The 23,632-nt window shown below is 38.4% G+C and overlaps 1 protein-coding gene across 1 annotated transcript in view; it reads left to right on the top strand.

Annotated features, from left to right (window-relative positions):
* Positions 1-5,586: 5,586 nt before the first annotated feature.
* Positions 5,587-23,632, top strand: part of LOC139123450 (piggyBac transposable element-derived protein 4-like) — a 909,605-nt gene continuing 891,559 nt past the window's right edge. The window contains exon 1 of the transcript XR_011549681.1: positions 5,587-5,749. The gene's annotated coding sequence lies outside the window, so the exon portion shown is untranslated. The remainder of the gene's footprint in view (positions 5,750-23,632) is intronic.

Raw genomic sequence — 23,632 nt, 5'->3', positions numbered from 1 at the left:
ATTATAATTTCTTCTGGAAACTTCTGCCTGTACGTGCAAAGCTGGAACAGGATTTGTGTGGTCTTTACCATTGTCTCCACACAATGTTTGGGAAAAGCTGGTGTTATGCGGGTAGCCAAAATGTCTAATTTTTGTGTGTTTACATAATATTATCATGTACATATTAAATTTTCTTAAATAAAAGATGAGTTCACTTAGATTTGCTGAATTTTTGAAATGCTGTTAACTAGTCTTTTATTAACAACTCACTTTTTACTTTGAAACAGTACAAACACTCTCTCAAACATATCAGTTTTATTCACCAATGATAACACAAGGTGGCCTATTTGTTCATCAGAAATGTTCATTCTCCAACATTGACATGACCTGCTTGTGCTTTGAGACGGCCTTCAATTGAACGCCACCTCAAGCAGGGTCAGCCTGTGCTTTGAGATGGCGTTCAATTGAACGCCATCTCAAGCAGGGTCAGCCTGTGCTTTGAGATGGCGTTCAATTGAACGCCATCTCAAGCAGGGCCAGGCTGTGCTTTGAGATGGCGTTCAATTGAACGCCATCTCAAGCAGGGTCAGCTAGCATTCTTCCAAAAAGACTGTACCAGGCACCTGCTACTGTGTCTACACAGCCGATTTTAGAAATCTCCAATAATATACGTAATAATTTTTAATTTTTCAAATTAAAATTTCTGAGACTATAAATGCAGGTTATTTTGTGTTTCAAAGATGTCATAATGAAGCCTGTCAGAAAAAGATGATTTTTTAACCTGCAAAAAAATAAGATTTTTTGATGTTTAAGGTTGAAGATTTATTTTTGTCAGTTTTCAACACTTTAAAATGTCAGTTAAATAGACAATATGTGAAATTGCAATAGTTTACGTGAAAAAATCATGATTTGGTCAAGATCACAGAAAATCCCAAATTACATCAGAAGGTGTTATATGGATCTCTATTCAATCAGTTGCCATTCAGCGATGGCCACAACTATAATTAATTACATTGTTATGCAAATTTGCCATTGTGCTATCAGAAATTCCTTGGCAGGACACTTTTCACATCTGACCAAACCTTTCCAAACTTCTAAAAAATTAGGTTTCTTTTTTGTGACAACAAAGTCAATCTGAAGCTTTAGCGTTCAAAGTTTCACACAGTTCCTCGATCCGATGTTATTACAGTATCGTTTTATAGCAAATAATAACATCTTTTTCGGCAATGTTAAAAAGCTGAAAATGAAGAATCAAGGTATAGAAATATTACACAGTTTTCAAAGATCAATGCAATGATATCTTTAAATAACACTGTTATTCAGTAACACGGTGACCTTATCTCTTATTATTCATTTACTGTGTCCGTGGTTAGTTACTCTTTTTACTTGTCTGTTTTCAATTTATTTTGTCTCGCAGGCCATGTAGACGAGTCATCGTGTGCTTCTGACTGACGACGACAAGACTTTTTAACGCATTTACACCTGAACAGATGTAAGATGAAAAAGAGGGGGGACTTATCATCTTGAGGTCTCCTGCTTGAAGAGCAAACCCGTTGAATGAACTTTTGTGTAAATTACATTCCTGTTTAACAGAAAAAGCCTATTTTAAAAGTCTAAGACGAAGGCAGTCACCCTACTTATTGCATCTGAAAACTTAGGTAATACGCAGCAGATCTCATCTTATCAACGCATTATGATTGCCGAGATTCCACCACCATAGTTGACTCAAATTTTTCAAACAGCTGATTATCTCTTGTCGTCCACCTGTCCCTCCATACTTAACTTCCCTTAAAACAACTTTCCGTGGACTTTGGTAAAGATAAAATTTCGTCTCAAACCACTTGCATCTGCTTTGAAATTTAGTAGGCAGGTTTCTTAAGCCAAAACAACCGAGCAAGATTCTATTATGTTAAAGTGAAGTCTGCATGTAATTGTATTTTGGGGGCAATTAGCCCTTTTGGTGAAACAAATATCTTCTGCGAAACTGCCACTCGATTTATTCCTTTGAAATTTTGCACGCTGGTCGCCACGGGCGATCTGAGTAAGTTGTCTTCTGATATATGTTTATCCAAACGGATGTTTTTTTAATTTCATGCCACTATCACGGACGGGCACCGTTAGCCGCAACATAGATTGTTTTCTTTTGCAAACAAAAATAACATTTGCTATACTAGATTAGAGAGTTTCCTAAAGGCCAGTGCAATAATTCCAATATCTGTGCAATATACAACTATTTTGAAGTATTGTTTACAGATCTAGTGGTTCTTATTACTCCTTTTTGTATTATATGTTTTAAATCTGATTGAATTCCAGTTTTGAAATAAATTTGTGATATTTCTTTGTAAATATTTGCTGTGTAAAATATTTGTTGAGTGTGTGTGATAAATGACACTACCTCTGGCTATTTGTGATTAGAAGCTAAAATATCATGTCATCATGTAGGTAAAAGGTCTACAGAAATATGAACAACTTTTTACCCAGATGAGTTCATCTAGCCCTGACATGATTAAATATCAAATCACAACAATGATCCTCCAGTTTAAAATCTGATGCAATGTTTTTATTTGTAGCAGTAACGTAATTACTGTCCTAAGCTAGTGAAATGAATGATGTGTCTTGTAGATTGGTACATGCCTCTCGGTGGGCTTTCATTGATTTAGTGGCTAAAATTATACCATGAAATCCGGTATTGTTCACTGCCAGCATTCTAATGTTTGAGAAGCTCAAACGAAATATGAATAATTAAAGATGCCATATATGGTAACCTTGGTTCATAATACAGAACTGTACCAAACTGAATCTATGTAAATCCTGAAAATAAGCAGGAAGCGCTGCCAGTACATTGGCTGGAAATACACGTAAATAAAGGCAGATGTAGGAATTTATTAACAGTAAATATAGGTAAAATACAGCGAATGTATTTACCATGTATCAAAGTGCATACACAGGTAAATACAGGCTTTATTTCCTGTATTTACCATAAATACATGGCTGTATTTACCTGTATCTGTCTGAATTTGCAGCAAATGCAGCCAAATTACAGGGTCAATACGCTCTGTATTTTAGCCTCTTCACGCAGTGAGGGATGAACACCATTTTCGAGCATTTAATTGTCGCTATGTCCTGATCCAGACATTTGAGGAATGTGTCATAATTTTTTTTGGAATTTCAATTTCTCTATCGTATGTAGTAGGTCGTTTTCGAACGGTTTAAACTCCTCGATATGGGCCGGTTATTTCGGTGACTTGAACCCATAATGGTCGTCGAGGACTGGTTCTTCATCTTCGGTGCCTTTCTTCTTTAAAAAGTGTACTCGCCCTTTGAGACACGTTCTATTAAGCTTTCTGTCTTTGCAATTAGACATTTGATGTACTTCCTTCACAGGTACAATTGGAATGTTTTCATGGAATATTTGAAGCAAATTCGTTCCATACTTGACTGCTGTTCCCGGAGAATAACGACAATGCGCAACAATGGACTTGAAAGCGTTGTGTACCAAACGACGAAACAGTACATCGGTCTAACTGACAACACGCTATGGAAATAATGTCCAATATTTCCGAAGTAAGGCATACGCCAACAGCACAGAATTATCATGTTTGTCACTTGAAATCCAAGGACAAATCATTTAAAATATCATGTTCAATCCTACAGAAAGCAAGTAGTTACTCGAATGTGTCAAAGAAATGCAACATTTGTCTTACAGAGAAGCTATTCATAATCAATGCAGATAAGTCCAGCCTTTGAAACAAGCGTACCGAATTGGTCTCCTAGTGCCGACAGGGAAACAAATTGTACATGTCAATTTCAATCCAACTAACCACACCAAATGGTTTCACCCAACCTGATACTTATATGTAAACACCTGGAGTGAATTTCATGCAATAAAATCTACCAATCTGACGATCGCGTGTATGCGTGAAACTTAACTAATAGATACCAAACATACATACATTCATTTAAACGCGGTTGCTGTATCGTGTCTAAAACCGGGGCGAATATATGCATAGTCACCCATTCATTATCTTTTACCATGTCAAACAATATAAGTCGTTTCTCATTACAAACAGAATTCATGAAAAATAGCCAACTTTGTACCTTTAAGAGTATTACGTTAATTAGTTGGTAATGTGCATATTTAATGAACTTTCTTAATTAGTCACTGGACAAAATGCTTGATATGCGCTTAGCATATTAACGTATATTGAGGTATATGGAACAAATATTAATTTCGTAGGCAACGTATATATTTGTATATGGAACATTCCAATGCGTTGATATGCATAGCGTATTTCTATGCAGATCATTAGTATACGTAATGAAGATCTTTGCACACCAAGTGTATACTGCATTTGTGCATATTATTAGTATACATACTTGTATACTTAACATATTTGACACATTTACAAACTTAGTATATGTTATGTATTATTGTATATCATGCATTTTGCCCAGTGAGTGGGCAAAGAGAAGTCGTCACGGACTCCATCTTTAAAAAAACTATACCAATTTTTAATGATTAGGTTTATTCTAGGTAGTAGGCTAAAGGCATGTGGTAAAATCTGATTATGGATATGAAAGGCTGCCAGGGCATAGAAAGATTGAAATTGCGTTAATTTGGTCATTTGGTTAGACAATGTCTTTTTCTACAGGCCTATTATCTTCTCGACCAAGAAAAAAAACAAATATATATATATATATATATATATATATATATATATATATATATATATATATATATATATGTTTGTGTGTGTGTGTGTGTGTGTGTGTGTGTGACGTAGTGTCATGTGATTATTATTCATGAGCTGTCATTACTATTCATGAGGGCATGTATATCTCTCTTGGCCCACGTGTACTCAAGTCAGTCTCCAGCTTACCATCACTCTATGTACGTAGCTTAGAGCTTAGTGTAATAAAGTAGCATCTTAGATTATATTGTACTCGCTGTTTCCAGTCATCTTTACATCCCTTCATCATTGGAATACCAGCCTTGCCGGCCCCGACACGCTACCACATAACCGACAATACCAACGTAACCTCGGTTATATCACATTGGAGCCAGCTGGTGGAATTCTAACTCACATTCTCAAGACGGACTTGGAGGAAACCTGGTTGTAACAAAGCTTAACCCGTGAGTACTTTAAAGACACTATAAGCCGTGTGTAAGACACACTCGGAACTTTGAAAATAACTGTGTGCTACTAAAAGCTGAGAGACTCGGAACGAACGCTTCTATGGTTGTTGTAACCTGACTTTGCTACAAGCAGCAAGTTAAATATCTGCCGGAACTTTGGAAAGTTATCTGCAGGGGGAGATCGACTGTCGTCATTTTTATGTATGCATTGGTATGTGGACATACCATCATAGCAGAATCTCCGATACCTGAGATAGCCCAGCAGGACTGAATTTGCTGATCAACTTAATACTGGTGCAGACGTCGCTGTGTGGACGTAGCTGATAAACCAGAGACGAGAAGTTGGATTTTGTGAGCACTGTCAACCTTGAAGAGAACTCAATCATAAGCCAGCAGAAGCAAGTTCACAGAAGACGGGGGACAATTAAAGAAGACAAAAGAACTTTTGTGTGAAGTGAACTTAATGAACCTTGCCGTGGACACTGTCAATGAAGCAGCCGGACTTGCTTTTTTATGACTTTGAAATTTCTTGAAAATTTCTGTGTGCAGAGAATTTTCACAATCTTTTTGTTTCAGTGTTTAATTAATCTTTCAGTTATACGCGGGAAGACACACCTGTTGACGCAAAAGACTGTAAGTAATAAGATAAACACTTATTGAAACAAAGTCTTAACGATCTAAAGATAGGTTGTTTTTCTGGGGTGAACGCCCCTTAACTAAGCACCTGTGCAAATCGTACGACAGAAAATTTGCATTTCTGTGATTGTGCACTGGTGTATCTTTTCATTAGTAGTGAAAAACAAAGATAAGAAGCCGTGGGAAATACTATCATTCAGTTGCATTCAATTAGAAATTTACACTGACTGGGTGGGGTCAACACACTTGTGGTTGATACCATTGCATTCTAGGGGTGACCAGTAAGTGTATATCTCTTACTACAGCCGTGTGCTAGTGAATGAATGAGTATGTCCGATACGGAGGGTGAAGTATCGGAGGGTGAAGTAAGCTTTCCCAGTATGACAGAAAACCAAGACCCTAAAGTTAAAAAGAGCCTGTTGATGATTATGGCGCAGCAAGTGGTTTAAGTGGAAAAGAATTAGCTGAAACCTGTTGCATCAAAAAGAAATTCTTCAGCTCAAATTGAATCTGTATAAACAAGAGCAGGCAAATCACACGTAGCATTTAAAGAGAGAACGCATGCGTCTAGATGCAGAAAAACAAAGATTTGAGCTGGAAAAAGCAAAACGAGAAATTGAACTAAAGGCAGAAAGGGAACAGCGCGAACACGATTTGAAAATGAAAGAATTAGATGTACAACAAGCGAAAGCAAAGTCGCATGATACAGATCGTGAGTTCAATGATTGGACTGCTAAACTCCCTCAGTTCAAGGAAGGTGACAATGTTGACACACATTTGCGTACATTCGAGAGGCTAGCTCGAACGTACAGTTGGCCTAAGCGGATTTGGCCAAAGAAATTAGCTCCGACTCTTGTAGGTAAGGCCCAAGAGGCATATTCTAGGTTAAGAGAGAAGACGATGCCCTAGATTATGATAAGGTCAAAGTTGCTATACTTAGGAAGTATGAGCTCACCAGAGAGTCATACAGAGTTAAATTCAGAGCTTGCAAGCATACAGATGAGGAGACATTCTGTATGTGGGGTGATATTGTTGCTGATACTTTTGACCGCTGGATGGAAACAAGTGGGGTTCCGTTTTTAAGTGGTGAAAAAAATATGAACGGGTACGTGAACTATTTATAATGGAGCAATTAGTTGAAGGCGTGCCCAAGTAAATGCAAACATATTTGAAGGAAAGAGATCCTGAAAACTATAAGGAGTTGGTAAAAGTTGGTGAAACATATAAATCTGCACATTCTGGCACTGCTAGCGATCAGACAAAGCGGAAGCGGGGTTTCCAAAGTTTTAACAATAAAAATAAGCAGCAAAAGGGTGAGGGAAAGAAGTTTGATAACTCATCCCAGAGCGGTGAGAAGTCAAAGCCCTCAGCTGCTGTTATACTTGTGGGAAAACTGGTCATTTGGCAAGCAATTGTCCCGAACAAAAGTCTGATAAAAATGCAGGTTCAGCAAAGACAAAGGTCATTGGCCATGTCAAAAGTCAGGATGACAAAGGCTATGATATTTGGGCTGAATTTTGTAATAATTATCTACTTGGGAGAAATACTTACGTTTGGTGTTTAGACGGTAAACCAGTGAGTATACAGAGGGATACGGGTTGTTGTCAAACCTTGGTAAAGCCAGAGGTTGTACAACAATCTAACTATTTGCCTGGAGAGACTTGCAATATTAGTTTTGCAGACGAAACAGTGCACGAGGCGCTTGTTGTCAAAGCCCACATCGAAAGTGAAATTTTCGCTGGACCGTTATGTATGGGGGTATGGAAAGGTATATTAAGGACGTTCTGTTAGGTGAGGACGCGCTTGCCTTGCAGGATCGCCGTGCGTTAGTGGTCACAAGACGTCAAAAGAAAGCGCAGGACGAGCGCGAGGCTATAGTTAAGCAAAATGAAATGGCGTCTGGCGTGAGAGCAATACCTGTTGAGGAATTGCCGACTCTCAGTGAAGCAGAAGAAAGTGATGATGACTTCGATGAGGAAGTAGAATCATCTGATGAAAGTAACAGTGCTTCAAAACACATTGACGAGGTCAATGAAATCCAAGAGGTAAATGGGTCACGTGACGAACACGATGATTCACTGGGTATCTCTAGATTGTTTGATGAGGACAATTTAAACGATTGGAAAGCGGATGATGTAAACAGTGAGAGTGAGTGTAATGATACCTCCCATGATGCATCAGCCCTTGACGAGCCGTTTGATGAGACTTCATCAGATCTGAGTGACATCAGTGATGACGAGGAAAGTGATGAAGTCACTTCTAAAGTGTCCAAGAATACTTCCATTGGATTAAAATGTCAGCAGGAATATGCTGAAATATTAAGATTAGATCATGATAAGTTAAGAGAACTTCAATCGGCCGATCCTACTCTTGCAAAGGTGCGAGAGCATGCAGATGCAAATCAATCGTCGGAAAATCAAACTGGATTTTTCTGGCATGAGAAATTATTGTATCGTAAGTGGATTTCTTCACATAAGGTGCGTGAAGTTAGACAAATTGTAGTACCGGCGGAATGTCGCAATGCATTGTTAAGAGTGTCACATGACATACCTCTGTCAGGACACCTTGGCATTGAAAAGACTAAACAAAGGTTGCTACAATACTATTACTGGCCCGGTATTTTCAAGGATGTTGCAGAATACTGCAGGACTTGTAGTCCATGTCAAAAATCTGCAAGACAGAGAGCATCTGAAAAAGCTCCTCTTGTTTCAATGCCTATTACAAATATACCGTTCGAGTTAATCGCGATGGATATTGTTGGTCCCTTCAAAAGAACTCACCGTGGAAGTAAGTTTATTTTAGTCATCGTGGATTATGCAACTCGGTATCCAGAGGCTTTGGCTATGCCAGACCAGGAAGCCGAGACTGTTGCGACAGCGTTGATCGAAGTTTTTAGTCGGATGGGACTACCTGGTGAAATTTTGACAGATCAGGGTACAAACTTCATGTCACGCCTTATGACGGATATGTGTGCGAAGTTGAAGATCTCAAAAATTCGTACTTCACCATATCACGCACAAGGCAATGGATTAACTGAACGTTTTAACGGAACGCTCAAGGCAATGTTACAACGTTTCGTAGCGGAAGACCCGAAGGAGTGGGACCGATATTTGCCGTACCTTCTTTTTGCGTATAGAGAAGTACCGCAAGCGAGTACCAGTTTCTCACCTTTCGAGCTAATGTATGGTCGAAGTATAAGAGGACCACTCGCTGTGATCAAGGATCAGTGGACTGAGAAAAGTTCACAGGAGGAAAACTTGGCGCAATACGTAATAACGATGCGAGAAAGGCTTGCCGACATGAGAAAAATTGTCAAAAAGAACATGGAAAAAGCCCAAGCACGACAAAAACGGTGGTACGATAGGGGAGCAAGGAAACATTCTTTTAAGAACGGTGATAAAGTACTTGTACTCTTACCTTCCTCCACGCATAAGTTGAGTGCTCAGTGGCAAGGACCATTTACTGTGGTGAGGAAAGTCTCAAATGTTGATTACGAAATTGAGCGAGGTGGCTGTAGAAAACCGAAGCGGGTTTATCATATCAACATGCTGAGAGCATGGAAAGAAAGAAATAAACCGGTGTATTTTGTTGACACTGTTGATGCTGTGTGCAACAAGGACGTAGAAAACTCTATGTACTACACACCAGAGGATCAGAGCACAGAGACTTGGATTCGGTAACTGCGGATCAGCGAGCAAAACTGTTACGCTTACTGCAAGAGTACAGTGATGTTTTAACTGACTTGCCTGGTTGTACTGATCAGGTAGAACATGATGTGATAACTACTGATGAAACGCCAATTTGTCAGAAACCATATCGTCTACCGCAGGCAGCTAAACAGACAGTTAAAGAGGAACTGCAGAAAATGCTGAAAGCTGGAATTATCACTGAATCAAAGAGTCCCTATGCCTCGCCTCTTGTTTAAGTTAAGAAAAAACAGGGCAGAATTCGATTCTGCGTGGACTATAGAGGACTGAATAAGGTTACGGTATCTGACCCATATCCAATGCCTAGGCCAGACGAATTGACAGAGGAAATCGGCGGATCACATTATATATCGACGATCGATCTCACGAAGGGATATTGGCAAATTCCCTTGAGCAACGTGCTCGGGAGAGGTACGCCTTTATCACTCCTTTTGGACTGTATGAGTTTACTGTTATGCCATTTGGGATGAAAAATGCGCCAGCAACTTTTCAGAGGTTAATGGATAAGACATTTAATCAGCCCAGAGAAAAAGCATATATGGATGACTTGGGTCCACATGATCATTCATGGGAAGATCATGTTAAACACCTGCGTAGCATATTTGAGAGGTTGCGTAGTTGTAAACTAACTGCTAGACCAACTAAGTGCTATCTTGGTGGCAGTGAAGTTTCTTTCATTGGTTACGGTGCTGGAAGTGGAAAAATAAAACCTATGGCAGATAAGGTTAATGCTGTCGTCAATTATCCAACACCAGTGACAAAGCGTGACGTCAGATCATTTTTAGGATTAGCAGGATACTACAGGAAGTTTATCCCAAATTTCTCTGACATTGCGACCCCATTGACTGAGCTAACATGTAAAAATAGCCCAGCCAATGTTCAATGGACTCAGAGCTGTGTGGATGCTTTCCAGAAGCTGAAAGATGCTTTAGCATCATCACCAGTTCTGGCGGTTCCAGATTATAATAAGCCGTTTGTGGTGCAGACAGACGCGTCTGACCATGGTATTGGTGCAGTTTTGTGTCAGTATGATGACAAGGGAGAGGAACATCCGGTTCAGTATATTAGCCGAAAACTCCTCCCCAGGGAGAGAAATTACCCAACTATAGAAAGAGAGTGTTTAGCCATTGTTTGGGCTGTGGAAGCTTTGAATCCTTACTTGTACGGGAGAGAGTTTACAGTTCAAACAGATCACAATCCATTGGTTTGGTTAGACAAAATGTGTAGTAAAAATCGTAGGTTGTTGCAATGGAGTTTAATACTGCAAGAGCATCAATTTAAGATTGAGTACAAGAAGGGCAGCGAAAATACAAATGCAGACGCATTGTCGCGAATGTGGAGCTCGGATGTACGGTAGTGTGTGAAGGTGCATGAATGATGTAGTGAAAGGGCTGTAGTGACCTGATATACACTGTTTTCGAAAATGCATGTTGAATTTTCAACCCTTATAGTAATGGTGTTTGCCCAGGTTGCTGTACCCGACTTAGTCAGTAGTTTTTTTTTGTCATGTACTTTCTTTTAGATTCAGTAGTATTAGCATTGTATTATTTCATTTTGATTTTGCTGATTTTCTGAATTATTTTTCCGTACTAGTGATGTAGACTCCCTGTCTCCATCAAAATAAGGAGGGAGGAATGTGACGTAGTGTCATGTGATTATTATTCATGAGCTGTCATTACTATTCATGAGGGCATGTATATCTCTCTTGGCCCACGTGTACTCAAGTCAGTCTCCAGCTTACCATCACTCTATGTACGTAGCTTAGAGCTTAGTGTAATAAGTAGCATCTTAGATTATAATGTACTCGCTGTTTCCAGTCGTCTTTACATCCCTTCAACATTGGAATACTAGCCTTGCCGGCCCCGACACGCTACCACATAACCGACAATACCAACGTAACCTCGGTTATATCACAATATATATATATATATATATATATATATATATATATATATATATATATATATATATATATATATATATATATATATATATATATATATATATATATTATATAATATATAATATATATATATATATATATATATATATATATATATATATATATATATATATTATATATATATATATATATATATATATATATCAAGCATATTCTACAGCAATCAAACAGCTAAGAAACTGACAAAGTTCATCGAACATCTACGTGACACAAAAACATGTCAACAAAGGGGACTGATAAACAAACGATGCCATTGTAAATCTGATTGATCGTCCACTTTCAATACATGAAACAGCACTATTGAAACTTCCATTATCTTTCTGTCAGATTCCGCCACGCTACGATCATGCAAAAGAATTAGTTGATGTTGACACTTACGTAAGAAGAATCAGATGGAAGGAATTTTTCTTTGATGACAGTGAAGAAGAACAGCTGACAATTCCACCATCTCTTTACATTCAGTAAACCCGTACTCCGCCTCGTAATCGTAATAGTAAGTAGTAGATAAAAGTTCCTTTCTGTGACAAAATAAGAATATTTACACCCATTTTATTCATTTTAGCTACAGGGAGGGAAATCCCCTGTAGCTAAAAATGGCATACGCGTACGTGAGTTCATATACAGGTCACCTCACTTACGCGACAGCTGGCACTGACGTCACTCCCGTTTACAGATGACTCACTGACATATAATAGATATTTAGGTCAGCACTCAGCGGGGGAATTCCCCTACAACAGCTGAGTTCCCTACGGAGACCATTTGTTCGATAGATTCTGACTGTGCTGCTGCTCTTCCCCTATCGGTACGGTTCCGAAGGCGATTCTCGTCTTCTGAATGTAAGTATATAGAATTTTATCAATATCTTCTGGCTGTGTTGTGTCCTTTTCACTATGTTTTTTCCTACAGAGCAACACTTATGTTAGATTTTCACCTATTTTAGTCCATACCCTACCGGAACGGGTTCCGAAGGGAACACTGTTGCGCAATACCTTTCCAGCAGGGGCTTCGAATGTTGCTTAGCAGCCTGTGATGTCATGTTACAGGTCTGACATTCTACAGTTTTCATGAAAATTTTCTGTGGAATTGTTCCGGTAGGTTTTTTCTGAACACGGAGTTAACTTGTTCACGCGATAGATACAATTTTAGAAATTTCCTCTGAACTTAAAACGTGTCGGAATACCATTACTTCAAACAAAATGAGACGTTTTAGATAAATGGTACTGATATCTAAAGTGTAAGTAGTTTTAACAAATGAAATGAGGCCGGAACGACTTTCTTCCAGAGTACGAGTAAAAATATCTAAATCTTTTTTATCTTTATCAATAGTTATGATAATAGTGCAAGGTGTTCTTGAATCTGTTTTTATAGCAATATTTCCAACTAAATCATCAAACTCGTCTCCTGTACCTAATTTTATACATTTGATAATAACTGTACCATGCTCAATTATTTTCATATTAACAGTCATCTGTTGATTTGCTGTCTGTAAAGTTAATTCAGCTGCCTCCTCACCGTCACTTTTCAAGCCAAGTTTCTGCAAAGTTGTGTCCCAAAATAATCTTACTGGAACTCCTCTAGCATTGTATGAGCAATAATTCTCCCCCTCATTTATCCACCTTCGCAGTGTATTATCTGATGACATTATTGTTGTAAGAGGTTTGATCTTGAGGTGAATCGGTATACCGAGAAGTGTAATGTATGGATTCTTAGGAGTAAGCCAATGACGAAAATCTAGCAATTTATATTTGTTAACATTGCTATCAAAATAAATCACATTTGGAGTTCCTGGCAGTTCAGCAACTCCACCTGCAATTTCACTATCCAATATATCTAAGATGTTACGCGGTACATTATAAGGCCTGAATTTCTGACTAGCCTTATCCCATGTCAGAGCAAAAGGAGTAGGATCATTTGCAGCCTTTGTAGCGTCTATTGTGATTTCATCGACATCTTTCAGTTCGGAAAATTCTACAGCGTGTTCGTGGCTTTGTACAGCGGCAGAGGCTAAAACGAAATATTTTTTCACGGTCCTTGTATCGAAGGACGTAATCCTTATTATGATTACCTGCTATCTTAGTATTATTGTTAATTTTAACATCACTCAGATCTTCGAGCTCGAGATTTTGTCCGTGAATTCCACCTAGGCCGTAGTTACTTGGGCCAGACATAATTATCCTATATTTCGATATAAACATGGAAATTAAATAAAGTGCTAAATATGTGATGGAAGGGGACAAGGATGCTGTGAAGTGGCAGGATGAGCCACCTAATACGGCAGACGCTGCTGACACGAGTCGGATTCCGAGGGTAGTCGATACAGTCGCCGCTGGCACGGATCCTATTCACGGATACGGCAAAATTGGTTTGTTATCTTTTGCCATATTCATTACATTTATGTACAGTATATAGATCCGATGTATGCAACCATACCATTCAACATGATTATAACTGGACCGACAAATTCTCTCAAAACTGAATATGTGATGGATCTCCTCACTGGCCCGTACTTAAGGAAATTTGAATATATAGTTTTCATTTGTCCGACATTCATGAACAATAAAACGTATAATAAAATTCATTTTCGCCAATGATAATGTGTTTATATTTCCGGTCGGACTCGATGCTGTGGATGATACACTAGCCTTCGTACATAAGGAATTTTCAGGCACGAACACTTTAATAATACTCGATGACTGCGCCTCGTCTAAAGATATGAAGAAGCGCAGTGACGTTTTAGTCAAACTTGGTTTCAGCGCAAGACACGACGGATTATCTGTCTGGGTTCTGACTCAACAATATACTAGTATTAGTAAACCATTCAGGGAAAACATACAGATGTTAGTACTATTTTACACACCCAGCAAGACAGACAACAAGACTATTATAAAAGAATATGGAATGGAGGTGTCAGAACGGGAGGCCACTTCCCTAGTCAGGCAATTGAAAAATACACCATTCAGTAAATTAGTATTTCATTTACGGCATCCGTACAACATACAATTTTCGTATAATACAGCTAATCATGGCTTCGCCCGAAGGTTTCACCGATAGGAATCCCGAAGGAACTCTTAGAGAATTATACTACAACCCAAAAACTGGTTTTGGAGGTGTACAAAAATTATATTTTTCAGCGCGCGCCAGCGGACTAAAAGTTACTAAGAAAGAGGTAGAGGACTGGTTAAAAACTCAGCTAACTTATAATCTACATAAATGCCTACCTCAGACTCGCGGTGCTACGGGTGGCCGGCGCGTTTTCGTATCATCGATAGACGATTTTTGGCAGGCAGATCTTGTGGAATTCCCTTCACCATTTGCAAAAGAGAATAAAAACATTCGATACATGCTAACAGTAATCGATGTGCTCAGCAAATATGCCTGGGCCAGGCCGATACAGTCAAAAACGGCTGATGATACTCTGCAGGCACTACAAGACATAATTAAGAAATCCGGGAGGCAACCCGACAAACTTCAGACAGATGAGGGGCGGGAATTTACTAACCGAAAAATGCAGAAATGGTTGGAGGAGACGGGAATTCACTGGTTTCACACCTACAGTGACAAAAAAGCTAGTGTCGTTGAACGTTTTAATCGGACGCTTAAAATGATGATGTGGAAATACTTCACATACAGACAGACACAAAAATGGCTCCCCATTCTACCACAACTTCTCAAGAATTACAATAACACCATACACGGAAGTATCAAAATGAAACCCGTCGACGTAACGGAGGACAACGATTTGCAGGCATTTTATACACTTTACCCTGAATTGGCAGCCATGGGAGCTAACGCTGAATTCAAGCTGGGAGAACGGGTCCGAATTACAAAATACAAGACCACATTTACCAAATTGGACAGAGGAGATTTTCATAGTCTCAAAAGTAGTGTGCGCAGCTGGACTGGGTACTCCGCCAGTTTACAAAATAAAAGATCTGAATGGAGAGGAAATACTCGGCACTTTCTATTCCGATGAACTGCAGAGCGCTGCTGCTGCCGACGAGCTGTACAGAGTAGAACGAATTTTGAAAACGAAAAAATTAGAGGAAGGTATCTGATAAAATGGAAAGGTTATCCAGAAAGTTTCAATAGTTGGGAGCCAGAGGAAAATGTTATTAGAACTTCATAAGTACTCTCTGTAGTTCCTGTGCTGGTACTTGGTAAGTACTACTCAAGTACTAACGTAAGTAATTACGAAAGTTATTCAATAAGTACCATGGAAGAAGTCTTAATTTCTTGAAAGAAGAAAGTGTCAGTTTACCATTATTCTTCCATCCGCCCGGCCAAGTATTTATCATGTATTGTCGTAAGTAATGTTCACTTATTGCATCTTTTTTGGCTGTATGTGGATGAGGTGGTATGTTCCCTCCGGATCCTTCACATATTAAGTTTGCAAGATCTTCAAAGCGACTTCTCATGTTGCCATGGTCCGTTCTTTCGAGTCCCCCTTTTTCAGCTTTATCTATAAGTTCTGACTGAAGTATAATGTACACAACTGACATGAGCCATAGACAAGTAACTTTAAAGTCTTGCCCGTAACCGTAGGGTTTCATCATGTCAAGTGCCTGTAAGTCAAAAGAAGCATTATAAGCGTGCACAGATTCACAAGCATTAAGAAGTTTGTGTAGGTTCTTGAGTGAGACTCGAGGTTGTTCTAGTTGTTCTTGATTAGGTGGATAATAAGCTTTTTCAAGTTCCTCCTCGCCGAAACCGTCTATTAAAAATCCCTGGCTGCCGCCGCTCCATGCAATTCCAAAGTCAAAAGCTCGTGGAAAATCTACTGGCCCGACTGTCTCTGTATCAATTGTTGGATTAAGTATATTCTTGAGAACTTCAGGCGTAAGTGGTTGACTAATTACCAAACATGGAAGTCTGTAGTCATTACAAATTTCTAAGAAAACTTGTTTGAACTTATCATGAATCTCTTCTAGTTCTTTTAAGGCGGACTCGGCTATTTCATATTGTCTTGCTCGAGTCAGAATATTCCGCCTGCAATAATCAAATTTCATATCTTTGAATATGATAATGAAACTATGTAAATGGTCAAATGCTCTAGAAACAATCTTTTTTTCTTGCGACGAAACGGAAACACCCCGGATTCGAGAAAAAGTCAGATGTTGAATTATGGAAGAGTCACAAATAATGTAGTTGGCTTTCCCAGCCCGACATTGTAAACTAAGAGTATGTTCTATAAACTGGTTCTGAAAATCGGCAATCGAAACTTTCCCATTATAAAAGTCGGCAATGTTGCTAGAAAAACTAGTGTCAAATTCTGGTACGTGAGTCGCCGCCAAATTTACTGCATCGTAACTCTTACCACTTCCAGTTGGCCCATTTATGAATATGTATGACATTTTTGTGCTATCTATATCATAGAAAAAAAAATTAAATTATTTTTTCGTAAAGATATATTATGATAAGACAATGGCAATCCTTTCTATTTCAGATGCAATAAAAATACTTGAAAGTGGAGAAAACAATACCCAAATCAGTGACGGCAAATTAGTATTTGGTGAATATGTAGATCCTATTATATATGTAGACAGTGAGCTAGAAGTGGTTTTCAATATCGGACCTAAATATGGTTCAAAAGATCCTGCTACATGTGATGAAATGTGTGTCCGTTGGCAACAAAGTCTTCAAAAGTTTACCGATTTAATAGTATCATGTACCTTAGGTGAAAGTTTCGATGCATCCACCGCTAAAAGTTATGCTGCAAGCCTTTCCTCTAAGAATAATTTATTATTTTACAATCCACCTGAAGTGTATCAGAAGCGAGGTACCGACAAACAGACAAAGTATTTTAAATTTCGGTTTGAAAAAGGAGACGATTTCGCTACATGTATTGATATAGTTCAAGAAATCGACTGTGCTTTTAAAGCAGTGAGCTGATTGAAAACCAGAGAAAATCCTGCTAATGTACCTCGTAATATCCGAAAAGGTAGTAAGATAGAATTCTTAGCATTTAAACCGCGCTTAAATAAGCGTAATCTTTCTTTCACTATAGAGAGGTTATTTTGTGCCACGCCTAAACCAGAAATTCAAGATGCAGAAGAACTAGTCGACTTAGAATGATTAGGCGAGATATATAAACAAATCAATGCTGGCAAAATATATATGTGGATTTTGATGACCTATCATAGAATATTTTTCTTTTTAAATTTTTTTTTTGGATAGTATATATTATAAATATTATTATGGATGAGAATAATGACGTTTCCCGCCGCTTACGAAAAGCATTCGATGGGGTAGTCTTTTGAAAAGAATTTCCTGAAGTCAAGCGAGTCAAGGATATCGAAACGATCGATATCGAAGGTATGACCATAATAAGAAAGATGTACTCTGTTTATACAGATATGGAAGTCAAATTATTGGATCTGAAACGGTAATACACAAATTCGAAAATTGCCTGTTAAATTATGTTATGTAGGTCATTTCCCCCCACACTCATCATGACCTGAGTTCAATTAGTCTAGAACATTCTCAAGGTCACTGCCCTTAATGACCTCACAACCTTGAATTCAATTAGTCATGTTTGGAATGTTCTGGAAAGTTGATTAGTTGTGTAAGAGAGATAATTTTAGAACAGTAATTAGCATGTCAATAAAAGTTCTAGATTGTTCTTATATGCCTTTATAAAAGGGACGTGCACAGCTTCCAGTCAGACTTTTGGGATCGTGTCTCTTGTGTGTTACTAAACTCCAGCAGTAGTCATTCTCAAGACTTTTCAAGACCTTCTCTGCCAACGCTGGATTTATACTGTGGACTTTGTGCACTTCAAGCCTGCAAGCCAAAGGACTGTTCATTCATCCAACTGACTGTTACAACTCTGAGACTGGAGCTTTGCCGTCCCAGCTGAGATAAGTAGTCTGTACACTTTTAAAGCTTGTACTCTATCCCTGACTTAGCAATTAGTTTTATTTTCGTAATAAATTTTGTTTAAACGTTAACTGCTGAGTTCACCCTTTTTGTTCGTTTTCTCTGCACGTAACAAATTGGGGGCTCGTCCGGGAGACGAATATTTTGAGCCGTTTGACAACATTTTGACAGCTTTTCAAAACTACTATATACTGTGAACTCAGTGAAATTTAATCTGGCGGAATTTAAACCAGAGGAAATGGATGACCTTGATCAGGACACATTTGATTCCCTCAGAAAAGACGACCTCATAACACTGGCCAATTTCCTTAAGGTAGAAGTTAAACGATCTATGCGCAAGCGAGAAATACAGTTCAAGATTGCAAAACATTTAGTTAAATCAGGCCATTTTGAGGAGTCTGCCTTAAAAGATTATGAGCCCGAGTCTACCTCTGAACTCAGAAAATTAGAATTAGAAATGCAGACAAATTTGGAGATCAAGAAACTAGAATTACAAATGAGAGAGAAAGAATTACAAATGGAAGAAAGACAGAGAGAGAAAGATAGGCAGGAAAGATTAGAAATGGAAGAAAGACAGAAAGAGAGGGAATTCGAAATGAAAGAAAAAGAATTGCAAATGGAAGAAAGACAAAGGGAGAAGAAAGAGAGGAAAAGAAAAGGAAAGAGAATTAGCAGAACACCGACTGCAGTTAGAAATGAGACGTTTAGAGCTTAGAAAGTCAGGAAAATTCTTCCCTTCAGACAATTTTGACATCACTAAGCATTTCAGGTTAGTTCCCCCTTTCAAGAAAAGGATGTTGATAAATATTTCCTTGATTTTGAGAAAATTGCTCAAAGTCTGAATTGGCCTAGGGACTCCTGGTCTATGCCTTTGCAAAGTGCTTTGGTGGGTAAAGCCAGAGAAATTTATATTCAGTTGTCAGTAGAGCAGGCTTCAGATTATGATTCTGTGAAGGAATTAATTCTCAAGGGCTATGAGTTGGTGCCTGAAGCTTACCGTCAGAAATTTAGGGATTGTGAGAAGGTGAAAGATCAAACTTATGTTGAATTTGCTTGAACAAAAGAACAACTGTTTGACCGTTGGTGTTCTTCTGAAAAGGTCAGTCTAAATTACAAAAAATTACGACGACTTGTTTTGATTGAGCAATTTTAATGCTGCATCCGGAGTGACATAAAGACATATATCAATGACTAAAAGGGAGATACATTATAGGTTGCTGCACGTTTGGCCGATGATTATTCATTGACCCACAAATCTTCCTTTCTCAGCAAACCATCCCAGTCCTTTTCCTACAGAAACAATGCAGGTAAATTTAACTCCTCCTTTTCATCCAAGAATTTCTCAAAGGACAGTAGAAATCAAATGACAACAGTTCACAAAATTCAAGTAACACTCCCACATCATCAGATCCCAAGTCTCAATCTCCTTCTGACAAACAGTTCGGTACACTTTCTTGTAATTATTGTAAGAAAGACGGCCATTTAATGTCAGAGTGTTTCAAGTTGAAAAGAAAACGTGAAGGTCAAAGTGGTCAAAGTGGATCTAAGCCCACCGGCTTTATTTCTTCATCAACTCAATTAGAGTCTAATAATGTGTGCAACACATTTTCTGAGGTTAAACCCTCTTATCCCCAATTAATGAGGTCAAGGTCAATTCTTCTCAAGATAGCATTATGGGTATTTTCGAACCATTTATTCATGATGGTTTTATATCACTTTCTAGTGATTTCTCTTCCGCTACCCCTGTCAAAATTTTAAGAGATACCGGGGCTTCCCAGTCTCTTTTGTTGGCAGATACCCTGCCGTTTTCTGAAAAGTCATTTTCAGGTTCTAAAGTTCTTATTAAGGGGGTAGATTGTAATGACTACATTCCTGTTCCTCTCCATAATGTCTATTTGTCTTCGGACTTTGTTTCTGGACCTGTGGCTTTAGGTATTAGGCCTTTTTTGCCTTTTGAAGGGATTCACCTTCTTCTTGGAAACGACCTTGCTGGGGACAAGGTCATTACTAATCCACTTGTGACTGATAATCCTAGTTTAGATCAGGATCCAGAGCCAATTGAACAAGAGATACCCGATTTATTTCCTTCATGTGCCATTACTCGAGCCATGTCAAAGAAAACTTCCGAGAATCAAAATACTCTCAAAAATAATGTCACAGATGTTGACTTAAATGACACCTTTCTCAGTCAGGTGTTTGACACGGATCATTCCGTATCCCTCGTGGATTTGAAACTTCCAGTAAAACTTCTGCTGACCAAAGTCAGACATTTTCTAGATCATATCTCATTGCAGAACAACACAAAGACCCAGATATTTTGTCTTTGTTTGACAGGGTAGATGATGAAGGTAAAACTTCATATAGCTCTGTTTCCTATTATACAAGTCTGGTATTCTCATGCGTAAATGGAGACCTCCAGATGTTTTGGTTGATGACGATTGGGCTATAAAACATCAAATTGTGGTTCCAAAGCCCTACCGTGCTGAAATATTGCGCCTGGCCCATGAAACGCCCTGGGCTGGTCACTTAGGAGTCAGGAAAACGTATCATAAAATTCTCAGTCACTTTTATTGGCCTAATCTCAGGCAGGATGTAGCACATTTCTGTAAAACTTGTCACACATGTCAAATGGTAGGTAAGCCAAATCAGACCATTCCAAAGGCCCCTTTACAGCCAATTCCTGCATTTCAAGAACCATTTAGTAGGATACTAATAGACTGTGTTGGGCCCCTACCAAAAACAAGATCAGGAAATGAGTACATGTTGACAATAATGTGTACATCAACTCGGTTCCCAGAAGCCATACCACTGAGAAACATAAAGACAAAGACTATAGTGAGAGCTTTAGTTAAATTTTTCACTTTATTTGGCCTCCCTAAATGTGTCCAGTCCGATCAAGGCTCCAACTTTATGTCTGGAATTTTTCAACAAGTAATGGATCAGCTAGGCATTAAACAGTATAGGTCATCCGCCTATCATCCAGAAAGTCAGGGTGCTCTTGAGCGATTTCATCAAACTTTGAAAAACATGATTAGGACCTACTGTTTTGACACAGAGAAGCAGTGGGATGAAGGAATTCATTTTTTGCTCTTTGCTGTTAGAGAGTCAATTCAAGAGTCTCTTGGTTTTAGCCCATTTGAGCTTGTATTTGGACATACAGTCCGTGGCCCACTTAAGCTCGTTAAAGAGAAATTCCTGTCTGACGACGATGATTGTCTGAATATTTTGCAATATGTGTCAGATTTTCGTACAAAACTCTCTAAAGCATGTGAATTAGCCAGAGAAAATCTTGAGTCATCTCAGCAGTCAATGAAAACCAGATATGATAAAAGCACCTCAAAACGGAAGTTTGAACCAGGTCAAAAGGTTCTTGTTCTACTTCCGGTTCCTGGCAAACCACTCCATGCTCGTTACTTTGGGCCATACCTAATTGATAAGAAATTGAGTGATTTAAATTACATCATAATAACACCTGACAGGCGAAAACAGAAACAGCTATGTCACATAAATATGCTTAAGCCATATTTGGATAGGGATAATCTTACTATAACTCAGCCTGTCAGTACCATCAGTTCTGGCCATTATGAAGATAGTGATACTGAAACTGACTTGAGTGAAAATACTCTAAACTCAAAGCTGGGCTCGGTCAAGCTTCAGAACTCAGAAATCCTGGAGAAGCTGGAGTCTACAAAGTTGGCACACCTCCAGCCAGAACAACAACAACAGCTGAAAGAACCAATCCATGAACATTTGTTCCCAGACATTCCAACAAGGACAAACATCATCTATCACAACGAAGATGTCTGCGACAGTAATTCAATGGAACAACATCGAGACAGACTGAATCCTGCGAAAGCGGAATATCTCCAAGAGGAAGCCAAGTATTTGCCGAACAATGACTTTATAGAACTCAATACAAATAACCGGACTTTGCCATGCATACTTTATGCCAAATTCAGTGCCATTTCAAGTTTTCCAATACCAAATTGCAAGAGGATAGTCATGGGACCGATCATCCTGTTTGCTATTTTTAACAAATTTAGCAAATTTAACAAATCCCAGAGAAACTAATCCCAGAGAAACTACTCTACAATTGAAAAAGAGTGTTTATCTTTGATATTAGCTTTACAGCATTTTGAAGTTTATGTTACTTCTTCAAATCAGCCAATAGTGGTTTATATTGATCACAACCCTCTTGTTTTCTGCAGAATTTAAAGGCAAAATCAGAGATTGCTAAGATGGAGTTTAATGTTACAGGAGTTTAATCTTGATATTAGACATATCAAAGGCAGAGACAATTTAATTGCAGACTGTCTCTCTCGTATTTAGAGTTTATTGTTGTTCACTTTCAAGAAGTTTAACTTTAGAGTAAAAAAAAAAAAATTTTGAGTACTTAAATCTTTTTCAAGATTACATTTGCAAAAGAAAGATTTTTCTTTGAAAAATTTTCTTTTTTTGAAGAGGGGGTGTGTTATGTAGGTCATTTCCCCCACACTCATCATGACCTGAGTTCAATTAGTCTAGAACATTCTCAAGGTCACTGCCCTTAATGACCTCACAACCTTGAATTCAATTAGTCATGTTTGGAATGTTCTGGAAAGTTGATTAGTTGTGTAAGAGAGATAATTTTAGAACAGTAATTAGCATGTCAATAAAGTTCTAGATTGTTCTTATATGCCTTTATAAAAGGGACGTGCACAGCTTCCAGTCAGACTTTTGGGATCGTGTCTCTTGTGTGTTACTAAACTCCAGCAGTAGTCATTCTCAAGACTTTTCAAGACCTTCTCTGCCAACGCTGGATTTATACTGTGGACTTTGTGCAACTTCAAGCCTGCAAGCCAAAGGACTGTTCATTCATCCAACTGACTGTTACAACTCTGAGACTGGAGCTTTGCCGTCCCAGCTGAGATAAGTAGTCTGTACACTTTTAAAGCTTGTACTCTATCCCTGACTTAGCAATTAGTTTTATTTTCGTAATAAATTTTGTTTAAACGTTAACTGCTGAGTTCACCCTTTTTGTTCGTTTTCTCTGCACGTAACAATTAAAAGGTATATAAACAAAAGACAGCAGAAGAACGGATATAAAACAACAATTAAAAGATCAGTACGAGCATGTACATGACACGATTGAAAATGTTGAGGGTTCTGGTCTCGGTCTCGAGGAGATACTTAAGTTTGAAGTAATTCTAGTAGAAATTTTACTAGGGGCCGGCTCCGGAACGGGAACGGAACGAGTCCAACTGCCTAAATGGTTAAAAAATAAGCATTGTGTGAGCGATCTTATTCTTCCTTTTGGCAGCGAGAATTGTTTTCAGTATGCCGTCGTTTCAAGTT

This window comes from Ptychodera flava, chromosome 2 (assembly GCF_041260155.1).
Source record: "Ptychodera flava strain L36383 chromosome 2, AS_Pfla_20210202, whole genome shotgun sequence".
In the NCBI taxonomy this organism is placed as follows: Eukaryota; Metazoa; Hemichordata; class Enteropneusta; family Ptychoderidae; genus Ptychodera; species Ptychodera flava.
Note: the sequence above shows the minus strand (reverse complement) of the source record. Positions and strands in the feature narration are given on the sequence as shown.